Source organism: Aythya ferina (assembly GCF_964211825.1).
Source record: "Aythya ferina genome assembly, chromosome: 3".
NCBI classification, from domain to species: domain Eukaryota; kingdom Metazoa; phylum Chordata; class Aves; order Anseriformes; family Anatidae; genus Aythya; species Aythya ferina.
This window is the reverse complement of record NC_140298.1, coordinates 99928903-99941457: the sequence shown is the minus strand read 5'-3', so window position 1 is coordinate 99941457 and position 12555 is coordinate 99928903. Positions and strand designations below refer to the sequence as shown.

The 12555-nt window shown below is 35.0% G+C and overlaps 1 protein-coding gene across 7 annotated transcripts in view; it reads right to left on the bottom strand.

The window, feature by feature from the left end:
• SNTG2 (syntrophin gamma 2) overlaps positions 1 to 12555 on the bottom strand; it is a 291451-nt gene that overhangs the window by 144356 nt on the left and 134540 nt on the right. The window lies entirely within an intron of this gene.

Below are 12555 nucleotides of genomic sequence, written 5' to 3'. Positions count from 1 at the left end.
TTAAGGTTTAAACTTAAGGCCTGCACTATACAAATTAGAACTGTAGGAAAAGAAGTGTATGTATCTACAGACAGTAAGAGGAAAATGTAACAAAGAACAGAATTGCTAGACACTTGAATCTACCTTGAAAAAGAGAAAGCACTTTTTTTAAAGAACAATGCCTTCCGAATCTACCAGGAATCTCTGACGTGGTCAACAAGCATGACAGATTTTTTATTGAAAATATAAAATAAGCTTAAATTATTCAAAGACTTTTGACAAAGACTACTTTTAAGGAAACAAAGGAACCATAGTGAAAAGCCTTGCAAAGATATACTGCTAACTAAAATTAGTTAAAAAGTAGATAGAAAACAAATAGATGGATTAAATGAGTAATTCTCACAATGGAGGAAGGTCACCAGTGAAGTTCCACTGCAGTCTATATTGTAACCTGTAGTATTTAAATTACTCACAAAGATATATACATATATACATATATAATTAATTAAAGGTATGAGCAATGAGATTATCTTCACTGCTTACTGAGGTAGGAAGGATGAGTGAACTGAAAATATTTGCAGATCTTATTAAACAGTCATCAGGCAACAAGACAGCAGTACAATACTATAGTAGATAAATGCTAGAGAGAAATTAATTTTCCCATATACATTATTAAGTACATTTCCCATGTACATTATTACATAATGTAATGCAAATTACAATTGATTCTGAATGAGCTGTTTCTAATACAGAGACCACTAAGGTCTAACAAGACCTTAGCGTTAAAGTGCAAGGGAGAGACTCTTTATCAGGGAGTGTAGCAACAGGACAAGGGTGAGTGGTTTTACACTAAAAGAGGGTAGACTTAGATCAGATATAAGGAAGAAATCCTTTACTGTAAGTGTGGTGAGGCACTGGAATGGGTTGCCCAGAGAAGCTGTGGATGCCCCATCCCTGGAAGTGTTCAAGGCCAGGCTGGATGGGGCTTTGGGCAACCTGGTCTGGTGGGAGGTGTCCCTGCCCATGGCAGAGGGGTTGCAATTAGATGATCCTTAAGGTCCCTTCCAACCCAAGCCATTCCATGACTGTAAGACATCATCAGTTTATTGTTCAGTAGTGGTCAAAAGCACAAATTATTTTTTTTTTATGTTTTTGGAAGTCTTAGCAAAAGAACACAGACCAAGCAAAGAACATTATTACAGCAATGTAAAAATCTAAAGTTCACCCCATATTGAACTATTGGACTAGTCCACATATAGTCCATATCTACGTGGATATAGTCCACATTGGACTATTCTGGTCCCCTCATACCTAAAACTGCTCAAAAAGGTTCAGAGAAGGCCAGTAAGGTTGATGGAACACCAGCTGTGACCAGCCACCAACAGGATTTAACACCATTCACGATGACCCTTTTGGACTGGCCACCCAGACAAAATTTACCCAGTGAACAGTGTATCTGTACTGAGAATGCTGTGGGAAATGGTATCAAATAGTTTGCTAAAACATCATCAAATGATATTAAGAGGAACAAGGTTTAAAACAAAACAAACAAAAGTGATTCTTTGTGCAATGTTTGGTGGGAAAAAAGAAATCTGGATGTTCAAAGTCTACACATATTCATGGGGAAATTAGACAAATATGCAAAACCATATTCTGCACAGGAATAACTTGAGGCAGGAAAACTTCTAAAAGAAGTACCACATATTCTTGCCTTATCAGCTTTCCAAGCTATCACCAACAGCTACTGTTGGAGAAAAGATACTGTACTCAGTAGATGTTAGGTCTGACTCAGTTCTGAACTCAGAACTCATTTTTAATAAATTAAAAATTTCATGACAGCAAAATTTGGACAGAAACCCATACTAGCTTTGCAAGCAATTATGAAAGAAAATTCTACCCTGGAACTTCATGCCAAAACTGAATTGCAGTATTTGTCAGGAAAATAAAGTTTTATTTGTGATATTACTGACAATTTCATGAACATAAGCAGATTAAAACACAGTGTTTGTGCCTCAAACAGACAAACATTTTTTTTTTCATTTTTTAGTTGTCTGCAGATGTTATGCATCTTTTTTATTTTCAGACATTTATTTGTAACTTGGGGCTAAAGTAAGGCAACCATCATTATCAGTTAAAAAAAAAAAAGAAAAAAGCTACACTTGACTGTACAATAGCTGTGTCATTTTATTTCATTATAGGCAAGAAAAAAATCATTAGAAAGCGTTAATAATCATCAGTCTGATAATTATTTTGATGAAAAGCTGAAAATTAATACTTCTATGCTTCTTAACTAGCATTTTGTTTTGCTAATTATACACTTTAATACAATCTAGAATTTATTTAATCCTTCATTTTAAAGGTTTCCAAAGTACTAAGTGTGTACACTGTAATGATCAACTCCTTCAACAATTATGTACCTCCTATAGCACAGTGCATAGTAGGGATTTTTGTTTCATTTTGCTTCTAGGCAACAAGAGAAAGCGTTAAGTGCCCTACATGGAACTTCAGGATGCACTTGAACAGACAATGTAATTACTAAAACCGATCAGGATACCAACATGAACTATTACTGTTTTTCTGGGACCTTTTATTGTTGCAAGTTGTTGAGGATTCTATTATATGTTCCTCAAAGTGATACTGGCTCTGTTATACCTATATTAAGTTCAAGAATTGGATGAACAACTTGGGTATGACAGCTCTAGCATCAGGCTTTTGCAAAGTACCAGCGACAGGAAGAGAAGGCAGATTTACCCACTAAGTGTTCGACAGGAGGTTTTACCTGCTTGCATGGCCAGCAGATCTTTGATTGGGTAAGCTGGCTGTTTCATTTTGACTTAATTTACTGTGGAAGAATATGAAGTTTAGAAAATTATTTTCTCTTTGAATGACAAATTGCAAAACTGAAAAGGCTACTACCATTTTCATTTTTGTAATGCTTAAATGTTCTACTGTCAATGTGTAGTCCAAATTTTATAACACATATATTTTCTAATAAAACTTGCAATAAAGGAATCTTTTAGAAGGAAACACAGAAATACTCACTGCCGAAGTCCAACTAGGACTACAATTTTTCTAAATATAGGAGTAATAGGATTTGTATTTTAAACAATTAATATAGCACTACAATAATACGTGTTTCAAGGACATGGATTGATAACCAATCTATTTCATAAAAATGTTGCATTATACGGTGCTTGAAATTTAAGCAAACAGGTAAAAATATCTTTAAAAAACAAAAAGCTTGTTCTATGTTCATGCTATTTTGGTTATTTCCATTTTTAAATGAAAATGTTCCTTACGAAAAAACAACAACAAAAATATATAAAAAAAAAAATGAAACTAGTGAGGCTTTTTTGTTGATGCTCTGGAGCTAACAACAGTTCCCATATAGAAGATTATTTCCTTGCTTCCAAGGTAGAAGATTCTTCTTTTAATTTTTCACAAATTTGTTCCTGTTGTTCAAGTATTATTTTTATTATAAAAAATGATTTGTTTAAATAGTTCCCTTTCATTTATCCCTAAGCGATGTTATCCAGTCATAGCTTCAGCTGTGTTATCTTCAGATCTATGAAAACAACTTCCAAATTAGTCAGCATTCCTTTTACCACAGAAAACTTATCTCATTGTCCTTAATGGCATACCTGCATGGGTGTCATGGTTCAGACTGAATTACTTCAATCAACTGTTCTAACTCTTACCTTGTCAAAGGTCTCAACTCTTCTCCATTATACAGAATTTAAAAAAACAGTAATAAAGGCAATCCATAATGCCTAATCACACATGCCCAAGTAGAAGTTTTGTCTTGTTCCAATGAACAAAAACATAGAAGAATACAGGTGCTGACTGAACTGGTTTACGTACATTCAAAGACAACTGAACTGCATTTAAAAAAGCAGCCTACTTTCCTTCTGTGAAAGACTAATATTTACAACCACCAAGACTGCTAGCTAGGTACAAAAGGAGATTTCTATGGATTAAACTCCAATAGCTGCAACAGCGGAAGGACAGAATTTAAATTTTTGGTTAGAAGCAATATTTAGGTGCTTGATTCGACTGTCTCAGTCACCACCCCTCTCATGGAGTAGCATTTACTCTGCAGGAGAGCCAGACCGTGACCACCAACTTTATACCTTATCAGCATGTGCAGCTCGGGGACAGGGGCTTTATGTCTTTATTTTGGAACAGTATCATGTTCTGTGCACTGAGGCAAACAACTGCACTGCAGAAGAAGTTGTTAATGATACAAAGAAGCAGAAATACTTTTGCTCCAGCCTAAGATGCAGATGCATCTGTGCAGAAAAAGAACATGTAGCTAGCTATACATGGGGGGAGGAGGGTCTTAAAAGGTCTCAGTAATCACTACTGAAATAAAGACCAGTGAGGCAGAAGCTTTCAAGAACTCCAAGAACGATTCTAGACAATAATAGGTTGAAAAACAGATCTGGTATAAACTTTCAAACATAACAAATGCAGGCACCATATAAAAGAACAACATGTCAATACTTGTATAGATTATAGTATATAAACTATATAGATTAGCTAGTGTCCAGAGATGTAATGCTGCTTTTAACAGCTACTGAAATTCAAAACTTTTAATAAGAGATTTATTTCCAACAGGTTTAAAATTATTTTTTTGAAATCTTTTGCCCTTGGGAAAAAAGATGAATGGCCACCCTCATTTTAAGCATATTGCCCTAAAACAAACAAAAACATCTTATTATATATGCCTATCTACTGAAAGGTAGCTGAAAACAATCCTATAGTTTTAATAAAGTTTCAAAAATAATAGATACTTTTAAATGCACTTTGGAAAATTATATGATCAAGTACTTGTCTTTTAGGTATGAAATAGCTCCTGACATTTAAAAAAAAAAAAAAAAAAAAAAAAAAAAAGCTTTCTAGACTCTTACAGAGCACAATGACTTGACAGAAAAGTTTCTCTTTAGAAAGGTCTTTTATGTCTCCATTCATTCATATGATGTGGCATGACTGGAGCTTAATGGGCAGTGTGAGAATTCAATTACAGCCCTTATTTTTGTTAGTTAGGTTTTTAGCAAGCTTTTATATCCCCTGTAATGCCTGCCCATTTTGTCATTATTACCAAGTTGTTAACGTACAAGACCAGCACTTGCAGAAAAAGATCTTTCATTAGGAAAAATATTATTACCCCAATGAACAATGTACTAAAGGGATTTAAGAAGGAGAATGTGCTTGAAGCATGCCACATGCATTGACATAAATGGATATATTTGGAAGATGTTCCATCCATAGATGGATCCACAATATTTTCTATCCACAATAGAAAATAAAAGCCAGTCTTGGTCAACAGTGGCAGTAACAGCAGTTTGCCATCCAAGCCCTTGGGAAACATAGGGAAAAGGAAGAACAAAACAGTTCAATATTAAGAGTTAAAAGAGAAGTCTGCAAACATGGATGCAAGGGAAGAAAAAGCCTGATACAAGAAGGAAAAAGAAGATAAGTACTTAAAATAACAGCCATATCTTATCTTTTTTCAGCAACTCTTCAAGCTACCACAAGGAAGTTAGGAGATAAGAAATGATCGAAGAAACAGATCCTGCGAGAACGTGAGACCCAGTGAAATGTACAATAAAATGCAGACATCCTGCCAGTTGCTGTATATTCGAAAGGAATGAAAGATGGTGCATGGAGAGGGATATTTGAAATCCCCCAGGAAGTTGTCTCCTCAACAAAGATGAGGATAGAGCATGGATATGGATTTTCTCAGCTCGCACTCTCTGCCTCTCCATTCCCAGAGCTTCAACAACTTCAGGTACATGCATTTGGCGTTCTGCCACGTGCTGAGATTGACACTTCTGCTCACACAACCCCCACTTCACACTGATTGGCAGAGCATTTCCACCTTCCCAGTGGTTGCAAGCTGCAGGCAACCTTTTGTCTGTCTCTCTTCCTAGAAATGTGGATTTTAGACTACAGCAGGGGCTGCTCTTGGCGAGATTCTTTCCACGCACAATTCAGAAGAAACACCATGCCTAGGAGAGTGCACTCAGCAGCCCTTACAAGAGAAGGTTACGGGTTATGGTTAATCACCTTGTCCAACAGTTTAGGCATCTATCTACATGATACAGCTAGAACCATGCAGCTTTATACTGGCACGTAAAGGTATCTTACAGCATATCATGCAGCATGTCAGAAGAATGACAGTGCCATCATCTAGGACTGGCATACAGAGATTTTTGCACTACACTTTGAAACCAACTGTCGAACGAACACAACTTATCCAGAAAGTACTGATTTTTAATTGCTTCGTTAGCCACCGCTGTTACTATTTGTGTTACCATATGGTCCATAGTCTTTATTAAAGACCACAAGAACAACAAAATCTGATGGAATCAGTGGAGCATGAGGAAAATGTAAATTTAGGTTAGCCACTTTGGCCAGACATCTGTGCATTTTCACAAGTTGTCAATACTGCCCTCTTAGGAAGTATAAACACCAGCATCTTATAATTGATCAGATGAACAATCAAATGATGCATTGAAAACTAATGTAACAGCTTTTTCATAAAACACTATTTAGGGTGGGATGTCAATCGAAGAACTTTGCTACAAAGAGTATTTTCTATACTGTTGGTTATAACATGCCTAGCCTGTAGGAAAAGCTTTTTGCTAATAAATAAATAAATGATAAAATTCAAAAACAGTGTTTGTATAAACTTTATTCCCAAGTCTGTGTCATTTCAAGTGTCTTTATAGTCTTAGAAAAAATTATACTAGTATTAAAATGAAAGTCTAATGTCTTGGACAGTGGAATTATGATGACAGTGGAAATACAAGTAAAAAAATCTCAAAAAAGACATGAATTAATCCTCCATGGCATCATGTAATGCCTCACTCCACAATTCCATGAAGAGGAGGCAGGCTATACTAGGGAACAAGTAGACAGAAAGCAAAAGATTACTATGAATGGAAAAGAGAGTTTAAACTTTCAACATTTTGCAGTGCACAGGATGCAATCTTTTCCCCAAAGGAACATGAAGATCGAGTGCATCTATAACAACTGACTGAGGCATGCCAGTAGCTGTCAAGTTTTGTAGTATAGAGACAAAGCAGATCTTTTCACATGCTAGCTGAGATCTGGGACAGCTGCAGAGAATCCTTAATAAGTATGGTATAGTAAGATATTTTATTGGTTTATCTTATTATAACTGTTTCTATTACTGTATATCAAAGTCTCTCTGCTTTTTTTTTTTTAAGAGAGTAAAACGAAGTCACTCATTTTATTTTAGCCTGCCAACCTATAGGAGGATTATTCAGAAAAAAAGAATCAGATTGTTCTCAGAGTTGCCTAGCAAAAAGATGAGAGACAAGTTTCTACTTGCAGTTAAGAAAATTCCAATTGAACATAATTGTAAAGAATTTCACAGTAAAAATGATTACGCATGAGAAGAGGCTGCCTAGGGAAGTGATGAAATCTCCATCTTCAGAAATATTCTGAACTTGACTGGACAAAACCCTCAGCAACTTGCCTGGGCAGTTGTCCTGCTCTGAGCAGTGGGTTGAATTAAGTGGCTCTGAGAGGTGCCCTTCAATCCAAATTATTCTGGGATCTATTATAGTAAAGATGACTGTGACAAACCCCACCACAGTTTATTCTGAACAGTGTAGTGATCATATTAAACGTGTCTGAATGAAACAGTCAATGTCAGTATGAGTTCACAAGAATCCTCAGGTACATCTCCACTGAGTTGTAAAATTCTTTATTTGGGAGAAGAATTTCCTTCGGTAAGCAGCATGAAGGACCTAGACTGCAACTGACAATACAGAGGACCATTGCCTATGGATCTGGATTTCCGGAGTTACTAGTAACATACACAGAAACCTGTGGCAAGATATGATTATGACTCTTTTTCCCACCAAAAAAAAAATAATAATAATAATAAAAAAAAAAATGCTGATTTCCTTCAAATCAAAAGGCATTCTGTAACATGAATTATAGCTGACTCCTGCCAGAACACCTGTTCTTTATTTGAATAATGTCATCTGCATTCACTTTGTGCAACATTTCATATGATGACTGCTGTTTTGACGAAGATGAACAGCAGAGCTTGCATCCATCATTATCCAACATACCATCACTGGAAATGCTCATTTCCACTGCAGGTATTCTGCTTCTAGCTTTTAAAGACTTTAAACTGCCATACAACCTCTCATAATATATACGATTGTAATTTACTGATCTTGACAACCTGCCTGTCTCCATGTACAACACATGAACTGAAACTTTAATAAAGGATACATACTTGTATGTATGCCTAGTTTACCACATAGTAACATCAGTGTGCTGACATTCCTCTCTATCTTGCTGGTATGAATGCTCATCCTCAGCTGGACTCTCCTTCGAAAGATGATTTTTCAGGGATATCCATAGCCTACTTTGCATTCCTCTGTTTTGTTACAGTTATTTTTCTTTTTATTTAAGCTACTTACTCTTTTTATCTTTACTATTAAAGTTTGTTTTTTTTCATCATGCTGATGAATACTCATATTTATTATTTATTTTGTTATCCAAAGTCTTAACTGTTCTCAAAACGACAGAAGATTGTGAGCTTTCATAATAAAGATCCTAATCAACTATTTAGGTATCTAGGTCAGTTTTCCAACTTACTAAAACAAATAACAAATGGTTAAATAATACAATTTCTCCGTACAAATAATTTTAGTTTCAAAAGGAAGAGTCTTCCTTTAATTGCCCATTTGACGTTTCAAAATATAGAGAAGTTTTTATTTTATAGCTGTTTTTAAAAGCTCTTTTAAAAATTATTTCAGACTAAAATACCATATCAGTGATGGCAGAACAGGCTCTGGGAAAATACAGTAATAACAATAGTTATCTAGAAAGGAGCAAAATTTACATGGGTTAAAAAATAAACTTTAGCCCTGTTCTCTAGAGGTATGCTAAAATAACATTCTTCTGTGTCCTTATTAGCATCTAAGTTATAAAGAAAATAAGACAGCCATCTCATCAGGGATTGAAATAGTACTTTATGGCACCGTTTCTATTTTTTGAATTAAAAAAACTCCCAGTCCTTCTTTTTTTTCCTCTCCATTTAGAATCAAATCAAATCGAATAGTTCAGTTGAAAGGTACCTTATTCACCTACCTCACTTTATTCTGTCAAACTAAGACAGGACTTGTGAAGCTGGACAATTGGGTACCCAGGATGCAAAGGTTTTTGTCATTCTAATTCTATTAGTCTCACACAAGCCTCTGAAGACTCCTCTTCCCATCAAGAAACCAGGAGCCTGCCTCAGAAACCTGCAGGTCCACTGACCAAGTCTGAAGCGTTTCAGCTCTGTGAGAGGGAATCATGGTAAAAAGCCAGATATATTTCTTTTATTTTTCTTACATTGCAAGTAGAATTGTCTGGGAAAAAAAGGGATGCAGAAATAGAATACAAATTAAAAGAAAAAAATGTTTATGAAAAGAAGAAAGGCTTAAAACTGTGGGCTGATAAGATGAAAAGGATGGTAGCAATACACATGGAAGAAAAACAGAGTACTAAGGAAGGGAGTGAGGCATTGTGAATATGTAAGAAATTAGTTTTAACATGGTAAATGATAAAAAGTTTTAGAAAGATCACACTATACAGAAAAAGGATATTATGAAAAGTCAAAAAAAAAAAAAAAAAAGGAATTCTGTTTCTTCTTTAACTTACAATGGATCTTTCCCTGGATTTCATATAATTGATTCCTTTCTGTGAGTATTATTGAACTACATGTCAGGGAAAAAAATCTTCTGTCAAAAAATACTTAGAAGTTAATTAAAATTTCTAGTTTTTTCTATATACCAGTTCCATCAGTATCTCCATGCTTTGTTTTCACACCGATGCTGATGCACCCTTGCACACTTCTATCTCCTCCTAAAAGTCTGAACACCCCCAAACACAATAGTCACGAAGATTTGCTTCAAATGTTTGGATTTTCCAAACTTGAATTCCTGAAATACATTTTGGTGGAACGATCAGATGTTTAATAATAAAGATATAAATCATTTAAATATTACATACAATCTGTTTTATGATTCATAAATGTAATAATACATAATCAAACACTGAAAAATACTATTTCCCACAATTGTTCCACTCCCAGAAGGATTTTTACAGACATTTAAATGCCATCTTGTCTACTTTGGAAAAACTTGAAAACTAAGGAAAATAAACAGTTATTTTTACACCATTTGCTTCTACAAACATCTTGAATTCCAGAAACCATGTTCTTCTTTCTCATTACTGTACATCCAAGTCAAATGATAGAAAGACAGCTCTACAATTTCTCATCACAGGTGAAGCTTTCTCTGTGCATAAAAATAGCACCTGAATGAATGCAGGGTGGCATAGTCTGAAATAAGTTAAGATCAAGATGATGCTAGTAAAAGACAGGTATTTTACAGTGACAGCCTTTTATCTGTACAATCAATATGAGATTGTTGGGAATAATCTGTACTGCTGAAAGCCCAAACCACTGCAGTACCTGTGATTGCTGGTGTCTGCCACTCCTCAGCATTCATTGCTGCGTGGGACCAGCTGAGATCTGAGTTAAGCATCTGCAAATCCTGTCCTCAGGCTCACTGAACCTGTAAGCTAAACTGGGGCTGGAAGCAAACGTATCGTATGAATGCTGTCCTACAGAACTGGCTGCAGACCAAAGTAGTATCACAAGTAGACACAGAGGTCTATTTTTCAATTTCTCTATTCACATATATCCCGCCTAAGAAGAAAAGTTACTCTAAAAGGAAAATCTTCCTAAATTCCTTCTATGAGTTTGAGAAGACTACAGAGAGAAAACAAACGTGTTATTTCTATTTTTGTTGCAAAGGAACTAGTTTGATGAATGGCCATGTGCAAATACAGATTAACTATGAGTAACTAAGAAAGAAAAGCATAGAAAGGAGAATAAATCAGTCAGACAAAGTGATTGTTCATGACTACCACAGAACTGACTTTCAAGTTACAGTTTTCTATTAATATTTTGAATCATACAGACGAGGGATGAAAATTATTTTCTTGAACCACTTGAAAAGTAAAGCATTTATCTCTTCTTAATTTAGCTTGTGTAGCTATAAATTTAAGACTTCAGAATTACCAAAAATAGCCCTAGAGAACAACCAGCTATTTCAGCCTGATTTCAAATTCTTCTTTTGAGCTCCTATATACTAGTAATTCATACCCTGTTAAAATACACAGGGTTCATATTAAATGGCCTTTATTTTATATACTAATTCTCCGAAAGTTTTTATTTTGTTAAAGTATAATATAGAAAAAGCAAATATTGCCTTGAAGCCATGACTTAATCCATTTTTTCTCACTAAACTTTGACAAAGGAATCCCACATGGATTTAATATAACACTTCCAGAGCCTGTCCTTCTATTCTGTCTTCCTTCAGGAAATACTATTTAGGGTATCCATAAAATGTAGAGGTAAAGAGTATCAAAATCATAATCAACACAAATTTTGACACTTTTATGTCAGTATCTGGGTTAACCATTCCTTCTTTATTTTTTATGAGAGATCAATGAGTGCTGCTTAATAGAAATATAGTTTGGATACGACTTTTCCTCAGATCCAGTCAGCCTGTGCTGATTCATTCACGAATCAGCATAAGACTAGGTAGGACAGAATTTCAAATCTTTTCCTATGAAAGGAAGTTTATACACAAGGCATTTAAATACCACCAAGTCTGGTGCAATCATATACCCTTATATGCACAGATACAATATATTGCACAAAATACAACATATTGCAGCCATTCACATATTACTATAATTATTGTAACCACAATTAGTATAAAATTTATCAACATTATCAACAATGTCTGCAGTTAAAAGCTGCAGTATTTCACATTTCCCATTGAAGCACAAAGTATATGCATGCTGATTATTTTTGGCTTAGGTTTATATTTATTTCAGCAAACCAACCAGCATGTGACATGTCTCTCACTTCACTGAGTGGTCTCCCACTAGCTGCCAACTGATGCAACCTTTTTTTTTTATTATTATTTTTTTAAGAGCATGTCATGTTCCATTGAGTTCCACAGGCAAGTTTTGAAATCAGCACAAAATGCTTCCAACCACTAAAAGCTGTTTGTTTCAAATTAATTTTTGGTGTGACATTAAACTATATATACATATTTACTTTGACAGAAATGAAATGTGTTTTTGTGGTATATAAGCAGACTCTCTCACATAATAATACACACACATGTGTATATACTTATACTCCCTATCTACTTTTTGGCTCCTAATTTTCAGCAGGGTATCACAAACTCACTTCCTGTCTCCCGGTGCCAGATTTTTTGCTTATTTGAAATGTGCAATACAGCAAGCAGACAGAAGATTCCCTCTTGGCCCTCTCCAAGGAGGTGCATTGCCATTCGTTGTTCATCCTAGCAAATACCATTACAGTTCATGAAATTTATTTGACTCAATAACATTTGGGATACCTATACTTAGTTTTAAGAGGAACACTATTTATATGAGGAAATAAAATGCAGTGTTTGGGAATGCCCATAATCTAGAGAGCATTGCTGTATGTCTTAT